The sequence below is a fragment of the Bacillus rossius genome, chromosome 7 (genome assembly GCF_032445375.1).
Source record: "Bacillus rossius redtenbacheri isolate Brsri chromosome 7, Brsri_v3, whole genome shotgun sequence".
Lineage (NCBI taxonomy): Eukaryota > Metazoa > Arthropoda > Insecta > Phasmatodea > Bacillidae > Bacillus > Bacillus rossius.
Window position 1 is genome coordinate 47773011 of NC_086335.1, and position 18207 is coordinate 47791217.

At 42.3% G+C, this 18207-nt stretch overlaps 1 protein-coding gene across 11 annotated transcripts in view; it reads right to left on the reverse strand.

The window, feature by feature from the left end:
• Nucleotides 1-18207, reverse strand: part of LOC134533970 (atypical protein kinase C) — a 391849-nt gene that overhangs the window by 267645 nt on the left and 105997 nt on the right. Inside the window, exon 1 of one of the 11 annotated variants that reach the window (XM_063371826.1) lies at nucleotides 2644-2834. The exons of the other annotated variants lie outside the window; for them this stretch is intronic. The gene's annotated coding sequence lies outside the window, so the exon portion shown is untranslated. Of the gene's footprint in view, nucleotides 1-2643; nucleotides 2835-18207 lie in introns of those variants that run through there. 11 annotated transcript variants of the gene reach the window in all.

Below are 18207 nucleotides of genomic sequence, written 5' to 3' on the forward strand. Positions count from 1 at the left end.
CTGCGCGCCCCGCCCCCCGTTCCTCCGCGGCCTATTGTCGCTCCGCTGCGGTTCACGGCCGCTTCCGCCCGAGACGGTGACGTCACTCCGCCAATTAAACCGAGGGACGTCGGCGTCGCGGTACCAACCGGCGACGAGGAAAGCTCAACGAATTTCGGGGTGATGTCGACATGGCAGAGCCTACACTGTTCACTAAACAATAACTACGTTTGAATGAAGCCACTGTATTTGTATGCAACACAGTAACTACCAATATCCACGAAATGATAAATATTTGTGCTTACAATTCGGCAGGAAAAAAATGCAATCAGAATTTCATTTAAGAAGGTGGGATGGGGGGGGGGGGGGGAGGGAGATACAACCACTTTGCCAGATGTTTTGTTTTTCAAATACTTTCCTTTTGTTCGTGAGAATGGTAGCCTTTTTTTTTAGGATTTCGAAAGGAAGTAACCCCCCCCCTCTCCTCATTTTCCCAACCCCCTGCGTTCGGTTCTGACTGCAATCTGCATGCATTCTGGTGTATTCAGTAAAATAAAACGAGCACGATTACAATTTGTAATGGTTATTTAATACATTCACACGGGCACTGCTTTCAAATGAACCATTTTCTATGTTAAAATATCCACAAGACTTGCGAATTTTTTTAAAAAAAAATAATTCCTTGCTTTTTTTTAACGAAATACCTATTTATTAAAGCAATCACCTGTTAGCGTTTTGTCATACATACTTTAAAATAACAAAACCGTGAAAATCAATCCAAATCAACACAACAAATAAAAAAAAGTTGGTGAAAATTGCTGCACTCTAACCACTGATATTGCTGCGATTACTTAAGTTACATTATGAACGCCAAGATTAATTTGTATAATAATTTGAAAATCAAAAAGTCTGCCTCGCGTACTGATGATCTGCGATGGTGTATCAATCTAGGTATCGCCAGATTGCTGGAATGCCATATAACAGCACGTGACCTAAGGAAGTCACTGGCCAGAAACGGAGAAAAAACACGAAACAGGACCGTTTACACCTTACATTTACTAAACAGGTTTCTGCGGATGATTTGACACTTGGAAGGGATACTTCCCGCTTGACAGCTTTGATAAATGTTACCAGGAAATGGTCACATGTTCCTTGCATTCTGATTCCCTTCTGAAGATAGTAACCATAGCAACTCAGGACATGTTTTCAAATTCCTGCAATTGTCAGGTAATGTGCTGTACCCTTAATTTTGCCCACGTCGTCTTTTTTGGAAACGTTCGAAGGATACCCAATGCACATGGTTTTGGAAATCGTGAAGCTAGGCGCTTAACCAACGATTACTACATACCTAATCGTGGGGGAAAAAATATTAACACTTATTGTTTCATCCTAACCTAGTGCTCCCAATTGTTTACTCCCCCCCCCCCTTCTCCCACAATTCATGTGCCGGGAGAGCAGAAACAAGATAAATGAGACTTTAATAAAACACAGGAAATATCAGATGACCCCAGTACCAACTCAATGTTCTGCTGGTCATAGCTGCACTGGGGGAGTATAAAAAAAAACTATTTTAAACAACCTGCAAAGGCATTCCAGATCTCTTGATCACGATAAACACCCACGCTATTGCCGTCTCTGCAGGACAGCTGTTTCGTCTCTCGCAACTCCATTGAAGTTCTCTCTGTGGTGCCTCGTGCTGATCGGTGACAAGCAGGGGCGTAGCCAGGGGGGGGGGGGGGGTAGGGGTTCAACCCCCCCCCCTTAGCCCCAAATCATTAATTTCTTATTCATCACTCAAACAAATTTCATATTAAAATTAATATAATTTTTACTATTACAATATTTAAATTTAAGAACCGAAAACTGCTAAAATAGAACTATTTTACACCTTCAAATTCAAATTTTCCCTGCGGAGGACCCCCGGACCCCCCGCTTTAATACGGGGGGGGGGGGGAGGGGGGCATGCTTCTTAACACCCCCCATACTCAAATCCTGGCTACGACACTGGCGACAAGTGACATAAAACAAAAGCCGCGCAGGACCCGAGCCGGGCGCAGGTGTGCCGCGAAGACACGAACAACGGGCGGGAGGCCGGAATGTCCCGGAAGCGTCCCTCCCCCTCGGGAAGGCGAGCGGAAACGGGGCGTTGGTTGTAGCCCCCGAGTGGCCGCGGCCTGGGCGCAGAGCCGCGCATCCGGCCGGCGCGGCGCGGTCGAGCTCGGAAAACAGGTCCCCCCCCCCCCCCCCTGGGTGTCCCCGGGAGTCGCACGACTACGTAACAACTCCCCGCGACGTCGCCGGGATGCGAACCCACTGCCGGTCAGCGGCGGAGCCAAAACAAACAAGCGCAACACTTCGTCCAATACACATTTATCTCACGACTGAAGGGAAAGCAGACTGTCAGATCACGCTCTGAAAAACTAAAGGCATATTGGACTAAAAATAAGCTGCTTACATTTTTTGTAAATGTTAAAAACATGTTTGGGTGCGTGGTTACAGGAAAACAGTTCGAAAAAGCAAACGAATTAGAATTAGAATATAAGAAAATGAACCTGTATCATGACACCAGCGTATTATATTTCCCCCCAGTACACTTCGTGTCAAGAGCCGTGGATACCGCGGAGCCTCCGAACAGCAGGCAGCGGCGGCGGCGGCACGGCCTACCTGTGGCGTATCCCGGCTCGTCATCGTCCGACGCGGACGCCGCCTCCTCGCGGTGGCACTCGACCAGCGCGGCCTGGTGCAGCTGGCAGTGCTCCTGATGACGGAAGCCCTCGGGGAAGGCGACGACGACGCCGTCCCCGCCGCCGCCGGCGTCCAGGAAGCCCGGGGGCGGGCGGCCGGGCGCCCCGCCGCACAGCACGGCGGCGAGCGCGCCGCCGGGGCCGGGCGGGGGCGGCGGCACCACCGCCACGCCCACGTCCACCGAGGGGCGGCGCGACGCGGGCGGGCCGGCGTCGGGGGCGGAGGCCGGCGGCGGCGGCAGCGCGGCGGAGGACGCCTGGCGGCGGGGCGAGCGCCCGCGGTCGGGCAGCACGGACGTGGCGCTCCAGTAGCCCCACGCCATGGCGCGGCCGTCTCCTGCACACACACGACTGCGCTGGCCCGCCGCCGGCCGGGGCTGGAGCTGGCTGCTGCGGGGCGTCGCGCGTGCGCAGTGGCTCCTCCCCTCCCCTCCCGCGCTACATCCCCCCCCTCCCCCCTTCCCCCAAGGCCACTGCAACCCGCACGTCTCTCAGGTGGCTCGCGTTCGACCGCGGCTCCACTTCAATGGCGCAACCGCCAGGAAGATGCAAAACACGGGAGGAGAAGGTGGGGAAGGGGGAAGAAGGGGAAAAGAGGTTGACACTGCCCCTCCCATCGCTGGAGAAGCAGGGCGGGGCTGGCCCGGCCCGAACTGCAAGTTCAGGCGTTGTTTCTCTGGGCCCTCGCTGACCTAGATACCCGGTCCGCGCACGCCTAGGGCGTGGGGGGCTAGACACGTGCACGCCAGGGTACCGCGGGTGCCTCCACACCGCCTAGTAGTCCAATCAATCTACATAGTGAACCGAATTTCATTGATTTAATTCGGAAAAATCTCGACTGTGGTTCAATTGTATTTTAAATGTAAATTAAAAAGAGAAAGCGAAATACGTTTCCCCATTATATTTAATCGTACTAATTATGTTTGAAAGAAACAAATCAACTTTTCTTCCAGAAAATCAATCCTTTTTTGTTTAGTTTTCATATTCCTTCAGCATTCCAATATTTCATCCACTTTTTATACAAGAAAATGATTTGTTCTAAAACTTAAGATTAAATAAAGGTCCCCTTGAAAATCAAAATATTACTAAGTTTGTTTTATAAAAACCAATTGGTACGAGATGCATTTGATGGTTATAAAGTTGTGTAATTCTCATTGGAGGCTCGAAATTTCAAAACAAAAAGTAAAGAAAATGTTCAAAATCAAAACTTTAAGAAATCGCAGCAGTCAACTCATTTAACATCAAAATGAAATCCATGTGCAAATTTTCAATTAAAAAAATGGTTTCCATGATAATGCAGTGGTTCAAAGCTGTATATGTTCGTGTGAAATAACAATATCAATCAATACACCTATTTCACAAGAAGCCATTGGCGAATGTTTATAAATATTTTATAGCTTATTTTATATATTTTATAAGGCTTTCAAATGAAATAAATGAGATAAGAGGGGTAAGATTGGTGAAGAAAACATTTTACTTTAGTTAATAATAAAATATTTTTTACGGCTTCGTGATATTTCGAAAAGCTGTAAAAAATATATTACTCACATAAACTATTTGTCATGCCTTCCAGTACGATGAAAAAAAAAATTTAACAAACTTAATCATGAATATTAGTGTTAAATTACAGTTATAAGTCAAAATTTCTTTCAGAAGTACATAGTTGAAAGTAGAGTAGCTTGCCTAAAAGGTATGCAACCCGCAGTGAAATGCATGCAGAACAGCCACAGCTATCCCAAAATACTGTTGTGCGAGTTTCATGCGAGAGAATAATGCGTACGGTGGAAAAGGTTTTTATGCTATCCATTTTTTGTAACTCGTCGCTAGACGGCGTTGCAGTGCATCAACTTCTAAACTTCTGAACCGTTCAGCCGATCGCCATAGGTAAACAAAAAATCATAGGTCATAGATATACAAACTACAATAATTGTGAGTCGTTTCTTTAGGTCCACCACACTGTCATACAGCGCTATCCATTTTGCTTTAACTCGCGGGCAACACCGGATACTGCAGCTAGTTAAATATATAATTAAATACTACCACAACCGACGTGTGTTGCAAAAAAAAATACTAGAAATTGTATTAGATTTTAAAATCCACAAGTAAAAAAAAAGTGAATTTATCCTTTGGAATGCCAATTATCAAAAAAATTAAAACCACTTCTAAGAAATACTGAACCTATGCTAAGAATTTAAAATTAGTCGGAATCAATACTATAATTTTTTTACCGATACAACCACTCACGTATGGCCCGGCGGAAATATATGTACTACTGATTGTGACTCTAAAGTAAACAAACGAAATTTAACAACCCACTGTACTCAGAAACTAATGGTCACTTATTACCTAGTTTAAGTACTGGCTCCTTTTGTTAGCACCTAGCAGCAAAAATATAAATGCTGTACCTACTCACAGCTATAAAACCACACAATTGTCTACTAATTTATTTCCTAGTTTAGAGACTTTCGAGGAAATACAGGACAATATAACAGTGGCTAAACTCCAGTTTTTCAGTGCGCGCGTGAATTTTATATACATACACACACATATATATAAAACACACGAATTAAAACTTGAAAGCAGGAGAAATACCGTAGAAATAAATTCCATAGCTAAAGAAATACTTTTTAATGCAGCAAGCGCTATAAATGAAAATTCACACCTTTTATAGAGTATCCACTTCTGAGAGATATTTTCGTTTCAAGCGTTAAACTAAGCATTAATCAAGCTGATTTTCAGTGCAACTGCTTTATTATATGAGTAAATGAGAATTCATCGTAAACAATTTAATGTCTATTTACATTAAAACACCCAAGTATAGCGCTCGAAGCATTAATAGGCTCCAATAAAATTTCTGTTAACTTCCGAACTACGCGAATTATACTTTTATTACACGGATAAAATATTTGGCGAAACCTTTCTGTTAAATTAAATATATAATGGTGTAAAATGGAATTGTATAGTAAAATGTAATGGTGTAGTAAAACATTTGCCTTCAGCACAGGCAGTTATGGTAATAAGGATTAACGGAATTTAAATCACAAAATGTGCGGCGCATTCATTTCAGTTTCAGGCTACTTACGTCTGACATCATTATCGAATGCTATATTTACAACATAAACCAAACAGTAAGTACACATTAGCTCTGCTCAAAAATTAATATTGTTAGGAGTGGAAAATACAGGTACGAGAGCATAGCCCAATTATTTAATTAGAGTCTATTTACTAACTACTGTGTAGCTATATCTTTTCCTGAATTACAACAATCTAAATTACTTATGTTCGCAGGCTTTCGCGGCCATTGTCTGAAGTAGCTTGGCTTCTGGGTTATAGCCGTGTCCTTGGCGAATAATTCACCGACGTTTCGGTTACCTCGGTACGAAACTGCTCCCTGATGATGGCGATTGAAATGTCGACCGAAACGTCGGTGAATTATTCGCCAAGGACACGGCTACAACCCAGAAGCCAAGCTACTTCAATCTAAATGACTGTCCACTGTCCACTGTTTCATCTCCCCACTGGAGCTCGGCTCGACAGAGGCTGTTTCTGTTGTTCGTCTCCTAACCCCGCACCCGGGTCCCAACACACTGCCTCGCACTACTGGCGCCGCGACGCCGTCCAGACGCTCCACTGGGAGTGGTCCCGGGCCCCCGCGGGGGACGGCGCGCGTCATTCGAGGCGTCGGAGCTGTTGTCGACTCTAGTAGCCCCGGACAGAAGCCGCCCGGTCCGTGGAAAGGGTTTTGGAAGCGAATACACCAAGACAACCTTCTGCCTCTTCTGCCTCCCCGTGGGTCTAGCGGTGTTTACCAAAAAGAAGCTCGTCCCTCGACTCGGAAACTCTGCCCGGTGGGTCAGCATTGCCGAGACCTCAGTTCTCGAAGTGGGTTAAAAAAATTTTTTTTGACAGAGACCATGCTATTAGAGACCCTGTTTAAATCTGTACGATTTGTCGCACTCAAAAGTTTAATTTTTATAGATAGTACAGTCATGCATGAAGGACGCTACTTATCTGCTACATTGGAGAAAGTTCTCAAAGTGGGTTAGAAAAAAATTTTTGTTGACAAGAGCCCAATAGCGCAATGAAGGTTAGTCTGGGCGCGGCTTCAGATGTGGAAACAAGACACAACCGGGCCTGGAAGGATGCTGCAAGCTCCGGGGCACTGGAGCCGGCGGGGCTGGCCCCTCGGGTCATGTCTCCCAGGCGTCCCCTGTGGTCCGGACCGCGGCAGTTACCGCACTGAGTTGACAGACGGGGATCCGTGAACCGGAATTAATCTCAAGAAAAAACCAACAGACCTCAAGAGAGACATCTTACCTGGTTTCCCAACTTGCGAGAACACAGCACAGGAGCTCTCGCCGGGGATTGATCCTAATAAATGGAGTGCATTTTGGCAACAATTTTGACGTGTTTTAAAATCATTTGAAACCTTTCAACGCATCGTGTTACGTGATAAAACATTTAAGTACTTGTGTTTAACACACCACTGAATACATAATATATTTTGAAGATCTCTTAAGATTTAAGAATATTATAATCCCGAAGGAAAAAAAAAAGGATTTTGCATTTGAAGAATTTATTGTAATTAAATCTAACCATAATATTTAGAAAATTGTTTTTTAAAAAAAAGGGGATGTTTGTAGTTTGAAAACATCTTGATAAGATTTTCAAATTTCCAATGCTATGCAATAAAATTTGTAATGCTAATTTTTTTTTAAATATAGTCACGTTTGTTCACTTTTTTGGTTTTGTTTTTTGAGGAACCACACAACCTGCATATGATCTAAATTAATTTACTTCGTCGATCTGACACATTGATATCTAAATCTGTAATAAACGTATTTCTCTGATATCAAAATCTGTAATAACTTTGTCGTTACTTTTTGATGTGTATGGAAATTTAAACGTAATATCAACTGTTAATTAACCAAAATTTGACCTTTGCAAATGAAACATCACAGCATTGAAACCTCACAATGGTAATTAACTTCTTTGCTATTACGCCCAGTATCTGTAACGTCCAGTAACAACCACAACCGCATTTGTAAACTACTTATCCTGATTTACAACGTAGCCTACTTGTTGGCATTCCACTTCACCCACTGGCAGTGGGTAAAGTTAGTTAAGTTTTGGAACCATTCCCGGAGGGAACAAAACACGTGTGTGCCTGGCCGCTCCACGCGTTAGCAGTTTTAACCTCACCGATAACAGGTATAGGAATGTGGGCAAGAGTGCAAGTGTGCTTCAACGAGAATATGCCATCGAGCGCCCTACTCTCAATAGTTTCTCTTTTCGTTGCTCGCCGAGCGTTACTCTTTCGCTGAGAACTGGTGACATCTACTTGACTCAGTGGCGTAGCCAGAATTTGTGTATGGGGGGTGTTAAGAAGCATGCCCCCCCCCCCCCCCCCCTGTATTACAGCGGGGGCCCCCCGGGAAAATTTGGATTTTAAGGTGTAAAATAGTGCTATTTTAGCAGTTTTCGGTTCTTAAATTTAAATATTGTAATGGTAAAATTTTTATTAATTTTAATATGAAATTTGTTTGAGTGATGAATAAGAAATTAATTAAAGATTTGGGGCTAAAGGGGGGGGGGGGGTTTGAACCCCTAACCCCCCCCCCCACCTGTTTACGCCCCTGACTTGACTCACCCCCACTTCCAAAACGTACGGAGCCACATTTTGGCAGATCTTTCTGGCTCCCCTTGGGCCGGTGTCTCCTGCGGCACCGGGTCGAGCGGAGGAGCAATTTGCGCGACCCGGATCGCTGACGACTCTATACGGAGACATCGGGCTGGCGGCCCCGCCAAGAGGACGATTCCCGGAGAGACCGTCAGCTCGCCGGGCGAAGGGGGTTAGTTAGCCCCCGTAGATCAAGCACGGAGAGCACGTGATTTTTGGACCGTCGCCAGAGACTGGGACCCAGAACGAGGGGGTGGAAAGTGGCTAGGGTTGGAGAAGGGGCAAGGGGAAAAGACAGGGCGAGATGGGAGAAAATCACAGTAAGAAAACTGCAGTCGGAAACTATAAAGAGCAAGGCGTGGATTCGAGAATTTTTAGGGTAAGTCTTTACTCCACGTAGGTTTGAATTTTGTACATAGTTAATAGTTTTGTACCACTTTGGTCGCCACTTTGTGTAGTTTGCTTTGATTTTATAACATAACCCAGTTATCTTTATTGTTAGTGTGTAGGTGCAAAATGATATAAACACACATTAGTTAACTCACAATTCGTCAATTAATAGAAATAAAAAAAATAAAAAGACCGGAATGATAACAAATACGGATGGTAAAGTACAAATTCAATCAAATTTAAAAAAATTAATTTAGTAAACTGATCGAGAAAAATTTTAATAATGAAAATAAGTACAAATTCTGAATGTTTATTCTAAAATATTAACTTCAATTATTTATTAAATACTGTAATTATTTATTAATAATGCAAACAAATTATACAAACGAGAACATACCCTCAAAAAAAACTCCCATGAAAACTGCCGGGAAACTACTAAACCTTCCACAAGACACTCCCTGCCAGCCAGCTTACTAGCAATCTGACATCGTTATACATACGGGAACATAACCTTACAAACACTCATGCAAGCTATTAAATCTCCCACAGACACTCCCTGTCAGCGACAATGGAAGCTTACAAGCAACCTGACATCGTTATACATACGGGAAAGTAACCTCACTTAGGTATATAAATACAATTGAAAAAGTTTATAAACACAATTTATATCACTAATATTCACAAAAATATATATTTTAATTACATGAACTAGTATTCTATATCAATCACTAAAATATAAGATTAAAAAAGCACATATATAATTTTTATTTGTATGAAGTTTTTTTTATTCTGTGAAAATTTAGTTGTATGGTGCGCGCGCATCGTAAAAATTCACTTTCATAATGTTTTCTTAACGTGCCTAAATAAGTGTAACTTCAAAAACCACAACATGACATGTGACACCGAGCCGTAAAGACAGAATCACAAACACAAAACGAGGATAGTTTGGAAGTAATCGGACCTTGATCTACAGTGAAAAACCATCCTAGCAAATGCCTGGCGTTATTTCGGGAAACAATGGAAAACAGAAATAGGGATAGCCGGACAGACGAAACCAACCAATCTAGGCCCAGTGTTCGGAAGCTGTACAACACACCTTCTGTTTACGACTGGAAAGTGGGCCCTGCGTCTCGTTACTGCGTTACCCCGCTCCGTAAAGCCACGCCTAGGGATCACTGTAGGAAGAAAAAGTTCAGTATTTCTGTAAATAAGAATATGACTTAACATCGAACTAAGAAAATAAATAAAAAAGCCAATAAAATATATAAATTGTTTTAAGTGTGTTATTACAGCACAGTCCATTAAGAAAAAAAAACAGACAAAATAAAAAAAATTAATAGGCCCTATTTTTTTGTATTCAACGTCGCCAACATCTGCGCGTAGCGCGAACCTCGATAAATGGAAATGGATTTTCAGGTTGTGTTTCTGGAAAATGGGATGGAGGCGGGAAAACCCAGAAAAATGAAAATTTAAATTAAAAAATAAACCCTGACCAGAGGAAGGAAGACACTTAAATGTTAGTTGAATTTAAAAAAAACAGTGTTAACGTGGTAGTTAAAAAGAATAAACTGCCGTTTCAGCACAATACACACGATATATCTGTAAGCGCACCTAAATCTGCTAAATCATGGCGTGATAAAACCGTTTTCCTAGTATTTTTACAGTTCTAAAGTTCATTCCCGCTATGTATGACTAGAAAATGTAATGTGGGGAGCTTTAGCACGGGGCTCAATGAACCACAAACTGTGAACTAAAAACGTGCATTTTACGTCAGAAAATTTGAAATGTAGAAAATTAAAGCAGTTTCATCCAACGGAATAGCAACAATTCACCTATTCAACGTAGCTGTCGAGCTTTGAATAGTCAACCATACATTTTCCTCTTTATTTATATTTACAGAAACATGGAGCGCATTGTAATGAAACATTCTACGCAACCGAGCGGATTTAAAAGCTTTATAAAATTGTATTCTTAACTGTCAACGACAGGTACACTGCAATTAGTTTGAATAACGAAGTTTTTTGCTTGGTTCTAGGGTCACGAAACAAAATTAAGTCACGAAAACGATGATTACGAACGGGAAAGAAAAGGAACTTCTGGAACTTGCCTAGGCAAAACTTGTTAAGCGCAGATATGAGGCTTTATTTTTTTAAGAGGCATGACTCGTGTCGCACACGGACATGATCCTACAAGACCGACAACCTTCGGATGTTGTAAGGGATAGTTATGTGGAAACTTTGCAGATGACCTACAACTTAACTATTCCTAAGGGAAGTACACTCCCCCTCTTTTTCCGCGGAAAAATAAAAAAAACTTAAAAATAATTGTGTTTTTTTTTAATTCGGTTATCACGCTTGGAGAACACGAAAGCGCGAAACAAAGCAATGATTAACATCACTTCTAATTACTGGGGGGGGGGGGGGGTAAAGTGGTCTGTCATTTATGCGATGAATTTGTTGTGCGACAGAATTCGTCTCCCTTTTGCCAAGATTCTACTGACACAGCTCAAACTTGTACTTGCATTCCATCACAAACCAAGATGGGATAAGAGTTAGTTCTTGATGGTAAAAAAAAAAAAAACACCCTACAATACTTTGCTTTGTTTGTGCATCTGGCAGTCACTATTTGAAGGAAGGCTGGCCACCCCTGTAGCAGAAGCTAACTCCCAGGGGGAGGTGGCGATAGGGGTGGACAGCCGCCTGAGAACCACAGATTACGGCACTAATGAAGACGCCGGTATCGCGGGAAGCAGCGGGCAAGGATCGCCAACTCCCTCCTGACCCCACGGGTAGGAGGCATGCACGTGTTCGCTGCCAGTGGTACATATCACCCCCTCCCCTTTTTTTTTTTCACAATGTACACGCAGCGGCGCTATGCTCCAGCAGCTGACGTGAAGACAAGCTCTTAAAGGCCCCGCATACACGGGCACACACACGCATACGGTGTGCAGAACTTAAGAAGAAGAAAAAACACCCGACTACACACATGCACGAGCTGCACACGGCTACACACATGCACGAGCCACAAATATATACCCGACTACACCTACCATTGGCTACTCGACACAATCACTTTCAATGTGGCAATGCTCATAGTATCCCAAATCAGAAAAAAAACATGCATACGGAGACAAAGTTCATAATGTATCAACTTACAGTATATATATTTTCTTATGTCATGTGCGCATTTCAAAACACAATAAAAAGATTTTAATTCCTTTATGTATGGAATATGTAAGTATTTCACTCAAAATATTATGATGACACGTCTCACCCTCACATGACAAAGTTGTCAGACCAGCAATGGTTCTAACATAGGCTTAATCAAATTGGCAATAAATATATTTTTTACTAAGATAACCGTATATGAAGCAAACAATGCATTAAAATATTTTTAAAATTTGAATTTTTTTAGTAACCTGAATCACATAAATATTCAAAATGGAAAAAACAAAGCTTTTGGTATGCGTGTACATAAAATCACGACGCTGTCAACTATACCACGACTTGCAAGTTAACATATCAATCGTGTACGACAAATTCCACTGGGAGTGGTTCCACCAAGTTATGATCTGGTGGGGTGGCAAGGGGGGGGGGGGGGCGGAAACAAGGAATTAAGAAAATAAGATGGATTCGCGTTCGCCCAGGAAACGCATTCCCCGAGTGACGCATTCGTTTCCTTGCAGCATTACATGTCCTGAAGTTTTTATTTTTCAGAAGATTGGAAACAGTAGTAAGCTTTAGACAGTTTTGAGGCACCAAGATAAATACTGCAGGCCCATTGTGAACACTTTTCTTTTCTTTATACAGCAATAAATAAACACTGCCGACAAAGAAATCTTAATGGTTACTGCATGCAAATTTAGGATTTACGAAAGAAAAAATGTAGGGACAATTTTACTTGAGGGAAGTTTGTAGTAAGCTTCAAAGCATTATCGTACTTAAAAACTCGTGAACAGAGTTGTGCCCAGATGGCAAATTGTAGCTATTTAACCCTTCCGACGCCTGTGCTGCCGTCACATGCAAAACACAAACGTACTATTAACTGATGTTTCTAACTGCACAAAATGTCTAGCTATGCGACGAAAAAAAATTGTTACTTCCCCCCCCCCCCCGGGGACCAACTTTTTCATTTAATGGTAGAACAAAGTTTTGTCAACTGCTGCCTTGTGGGAGTTACTTCCCCGTTTCTTTAATGAGTCACCGCACACACAACACGTCGCCTCCTCAATGTTCGCGGCAAACGAAGCAAGCGGCGACATGCGCAACGTCTGGACGACACGGACGAAGGGCGGGCGATGTGGCGTTACGATAGGGTAGGGAAAAAAATTGGGAAGAGAGAGAGAGAGAGATAGAGAGATAGAGAGAGAGATAGAGAGAGAGAGAGAGAGAGAGGAGGGAGAGAGCGCAGGGCGTAGTCGCTCTGAGAGCCGGGGATTCCCCCGCCGCTCGATTTCTGGACTCCCCTGTGACTGGCTGCGGAACTGCAAACCTTCGGCCGGTGTCTCTGCAAACTGACTTTCGCTTCAGCAATTCGTTCCTGCTCCTGGCTTATGATTCCGTCAATTATTTTATTTACCACAAATTCACTTGAACTTCCATTTAAAATTATGTATTTTTATTTTTTGCAAGTCACGGAATAACAATAGCTACCCTATATTAACCTGTTATGGTTCGGTGTGTATAAGTTAGCAAAATAATATGTATTCTATACTAGATTTATATTATAAGAAATCAACAAAAAAAGTCGGAGGTGTACTTCACGAAATATACCGATTCAATCTCGGGGTATTTAAAAAAAACCTTGATAAGCTATTAAAAAAAATTAAAACGATGGAATATTTCGAAATGTTGGATTTGATTCAGCTTCCTAATAGCCGGCATTGCAAACTGACAGCTTAAAAAACCTTTAAGTCACCAAGAGCAATATCAGTAAATTACTTCTCCAAATCTAAATTTATAAAAACCACACTGCGCGTGAAAGCGTACTTATAGACTAGCAGTAGTGGTCGATCGCACAAATTTAAATGCTTGCCCTAGTACTACTGCGTGGTTAATTTATTCTAGTTACTTCTCCGGCTGAGTATTTTCTGGAACTGTTTTTCGTAGTTGTTAAGGGAGAGAGATATGACCATAATGAGCCGTAATAATTTTAACAGTTCTAAGATCATAACTATTATATATATTTCTTTTAATTTTATTTCATTAAAGTAAAGTATCATTTTATGGACAATTTAACCCTATGGAGTCATTAGAGTATTGTATGTTTCCCAAAGATGAATAAAATTCTACTGTAATAATACTGTTAACAAACATTATGTTGTGGTCGTTTAAATCACTTAATGTGTTATCACTATGCCTTAAATAAGACAAATTTTCAATATCAAACGATATATATGTTATGGCACAAAAACCGTTGAAACCAATACAGCGTCATCCAGTTGCTACCTCTCGCCCCTAACGCAAAAACACGCATGTTAATACTCTGATTTCATCGCTTCTGCGAAACGTTTATTTAAGTTTATAATTAGTTTAAGGTTGTATGCCACGTTCCAGGTCTTTATTTTAGTTTAGTGGCCGAACTTCAACAAAATGATATATACATATTATATATATATTATTTATGTAAGTTCATACTTTTCGCACAATTTGCAGGCAGAGTTGAATTTTCAACATTTTTGTGCAGCATGGACAAGGAAAACCAAATTAAATAAATAACTGAAATTTTTTTTTGTTAAAGGCAATGCCGGTGGCTAAAGGGCGGTATGATTAAAAAGTATTTCAGAAAAAAATATTTAATTTAATTTAGCCTTTTAAAGTCATAAAAATTCTGATAATTTTAAAAGGACAATAGATTTAAATAATTTTTTTCTGGATGAAATCAAATCATATCACATAGCAGACAGTAAAACAGACTTTAAAACCAAAAAGTTCCAGTTTTATACTCCATTTCATTCTCCGTATCCATACTGCACAAAAACGTTAACAGCGCAACTTTGCCAGCTAATTATGCAAAACGTATGAGATATATTTTTTCACCTTATGAAAGTTTAGCCACTCCTAAAGTCGGCTAGTTTAACCGTGTGGAACGTAAATTTAAAATAATGACCTGAAATGGGACATACGCCCTTCAGTTATAATATTTTAGTTTTGTTGGTAACGTTTGAATATTTATTTTTTAAGTAGATTTTAAAGATATGTTATTAAAATGTAAAAGTTGATTTTACTGCTACGTCAAATTACGTAGGAACAGATTTTGGGTAATGAGCTTATTTTTACGCAGCAAGTAGTTACGCAAAGTACCGCTGGAAGCGTGGTAAAGACCGGGCGTGACGTCACAACTGACGACTGATTCAACTTTGTACACTTATCTTGTGATATACAGCTATCAAGGATGCGTCAGACCGTTGAAAGCGGTCATTCACAGCACGGCCAACCTAAACAAACAAACTGCGCGGCTAGCGTGGGTGTTTGCCGCGCTCGCAGATATGAATCATTGCGTCCCGACGTCGCGGCGAAGAGACGCCTGTTCTCGAAGCCCAGAGGAAAATAAAGAGTCACAGGGGACTGGAATGAAAAAATAATACCTACCAAAAAAAAAACAGATAATTCCCAGGAGACTGGAGTCTCGCAGGACCAACGACGCCACATCCACTCATTCATTCCCTCCTTCCTTCCTTGCTTCCTTCCTCCTTCCTTCCTTCCTTGCTTCCTTCCTCCTTCCTTCGAGCACCTTCCTATCCCATTCCACCGACGAGCAACAGGCATAAACCTAATGGTTCAAAACCACAGAAGTTTATCTCGAAGTAACCCTCTCCCTCTTTATAATGGTTATTTTTGGAGAGAGAGAAAAAAACGAAGCACACAATGGTATTAAAAAACATCTGTGTAAACGAGACGCCACGCAGGAAAAATGTTCAAGAAGTATTCTTAGTTTGAGAAAAACATGGATCTGAAATTAACAAAATAAATTGTTTCTCTGTGGAAGATTTCATACTTATATGCACGTACAAAAAATTACGATTAATTAATCGCTAAGAATTAAAAAATAAATAAATAAACGGAAAGGGAAAACGCAAATGTGGACTATACGCAAAGCTTTGGCATGTGCGCGTATGGTCAACATTTCGTCAACTGCCTCAACAGAATGGAGAAACCATTAAAGAGAACCCATTTGCTTCTGGCCGCCTCACATTACTCCGTATTACATATTGGGTCGAATAACTTCTTTAGTCAGTGTTAAGTTCATTATAAGCGAAGCCGACTTGAAGCCAAAGGCAGGTGTAGTCAGCAAAGCATAAAATAACGTCTCGAAAGAATGAAGTTGTCCATGTTAGAATTCACAAATTAAACTACAACCTGTATAATCTGTTCCCGAAACAAAATAAATGCGCGGTACTCTGATACCAGCCCTACGTAGGTTGTTCCCGGCTCGTGTGGTTTATTATTCTCATCGATTTTCTCAGGCAGGCTCTCTCGACGTCGCCACAGCAGCGTTTCTGAAACTAGGTTAACCTAGTTCACTTTGCACCTTTATTGCGCCATGGATCCCTCATGCACAGCCCCTACTATGTCTCAATTTCATTCCAGATTGAAGCTCAAACCTCTTAATAGTGCGTTGAAACTATTATTTGGCCAACAACTATTACTGCCAAGACAAATCAGCGAGAATTTCGCGTACTCCTTCATATCTGCTTTTCTTCGTAAGGTATGTAACTTGCCAGAACTTTCAAATAATAACATTTAAACATCGTACTGGATTAGATATTGGAACTAAGGAATTACTACAGACAAAATAGCCTATATAAAGAGGGTTTTGAAACTACAAGTGCATAAACTCAGCTACCAAACTCGGAATCACTAGGCAGATAGGTAACGCAAAAAAAAAGCTATTTAACCCCCACCCCCTTTTTTTTCCACTTTCCTTCGCGAAGACACTGCGTAGCAAATAAGATTAACAGAATTTTTCAAAAGTGAATAAACTGGTAAGTTAAAACTCAATGGAACAATTTCTATAACTTCAATGGTGTATTTACATATATCCCCGGACTATAGGAAGACGTAAAAACTAGATTATATTTTCGAAACCCTGATTTCAAGAGGTAGCGAAATCTCTGCCTAGAATCTACTACTTTAATTTTGCTTCAAAGCAAGAAAGCTTCAGTTATAAGGCTTTCATAACAGGCATTTTTGTGAGGTTTTCTTGAAATGTTCAGTATAAAGTAAATAAATTTACTTTTCTCCGATTGAAATGGATGGAGATGGCTCTGGAGGGTTTCTTTGCCCAACCAAAAGGGAAAGCAGTAAAAATGCGTCTAAGGACAGCAACATTGAAACGTTTATTGTTTGATGTGACGTGGATACTCGCCGCACAACTACGAAACTACACCGACAGCAGCAGGGGCGCAACAACTAAATTTCCAAAGGGAAATAAAGAATCATCGATCCCCCTTATTGAAGTTCGGGGGTTTTTCCCCCGGGAAAATTTGTCTTTCAAGGTGGAAAATGGTGCTATTTAAGCAGTTTTATTATCAAAAAATTGATTACACAGCACTTTCTTTGCCCCCGTTCGCCCCCACTTCAAGGTTTCAGAGGGGGGGGGGGGGGCAAAATACCATTGCCCCCCCCCTGTTGTTGCGCCCCTGGACAGCAGGGTCCTCGGCGACCGAGGTCGGTGACGCCTCGCGCTCACGTGGCGACGGTCGTGGGTTCGCTCGCCACACACCATCCCGCACGTAGGAAACTGAGGGCAAGGCTCGGCAGAGCCAAGAGGGTAGTTCGAAGACTCACCGTGCATGGCGGGGGCTCCGGCTGCCCGACGCGTGGCGGCGGCGGACGCGGCACCAGACTACCTGCACCCGGCGTCGCGTGGCGTCGCGACGTCCGGCGGGCTCCCCTCCCCCCCCACACACACACACGCCTACCCTCCTTCCGAATCCCCCTCGCCGGTCAATAACTAAACGTGCTCGTCTCTGCGGCAAGGACGGCTGGCCGGCCGAGCGGCGGACCTGCGGACCTGCTCGTCACGAAACTTGACGCAAGAGCGACCAGCTACCACGGTCAGGAACCGAACAAGCGTTGAAACACACACCAGCTAGGCAAGTTAACACGTACTCAAACTCGATCTTGAAAATCAGCAACCTCGAAATCGCTCGTGATGCATCCTTATCCTCCCAGCCAAATAGAATTAAACTAAAGTCACGGTAATACGTCGCACGATTATGTGCATTTGGCTAGGGATCTGCAAAACTCGCGTCTAGATTGCAAATGCTCTAAAGAACTAAAAGCCAATGACCATCTCGTTAAAAAAAAATCCGACGATCACGTGCGGCCCGGAGAGAAGGTGAACCGTGGCAGCAGCCAATTAACTCATGGCATTGATGTTATAGACAAGTGTATGAAGTCTAACGTGTCA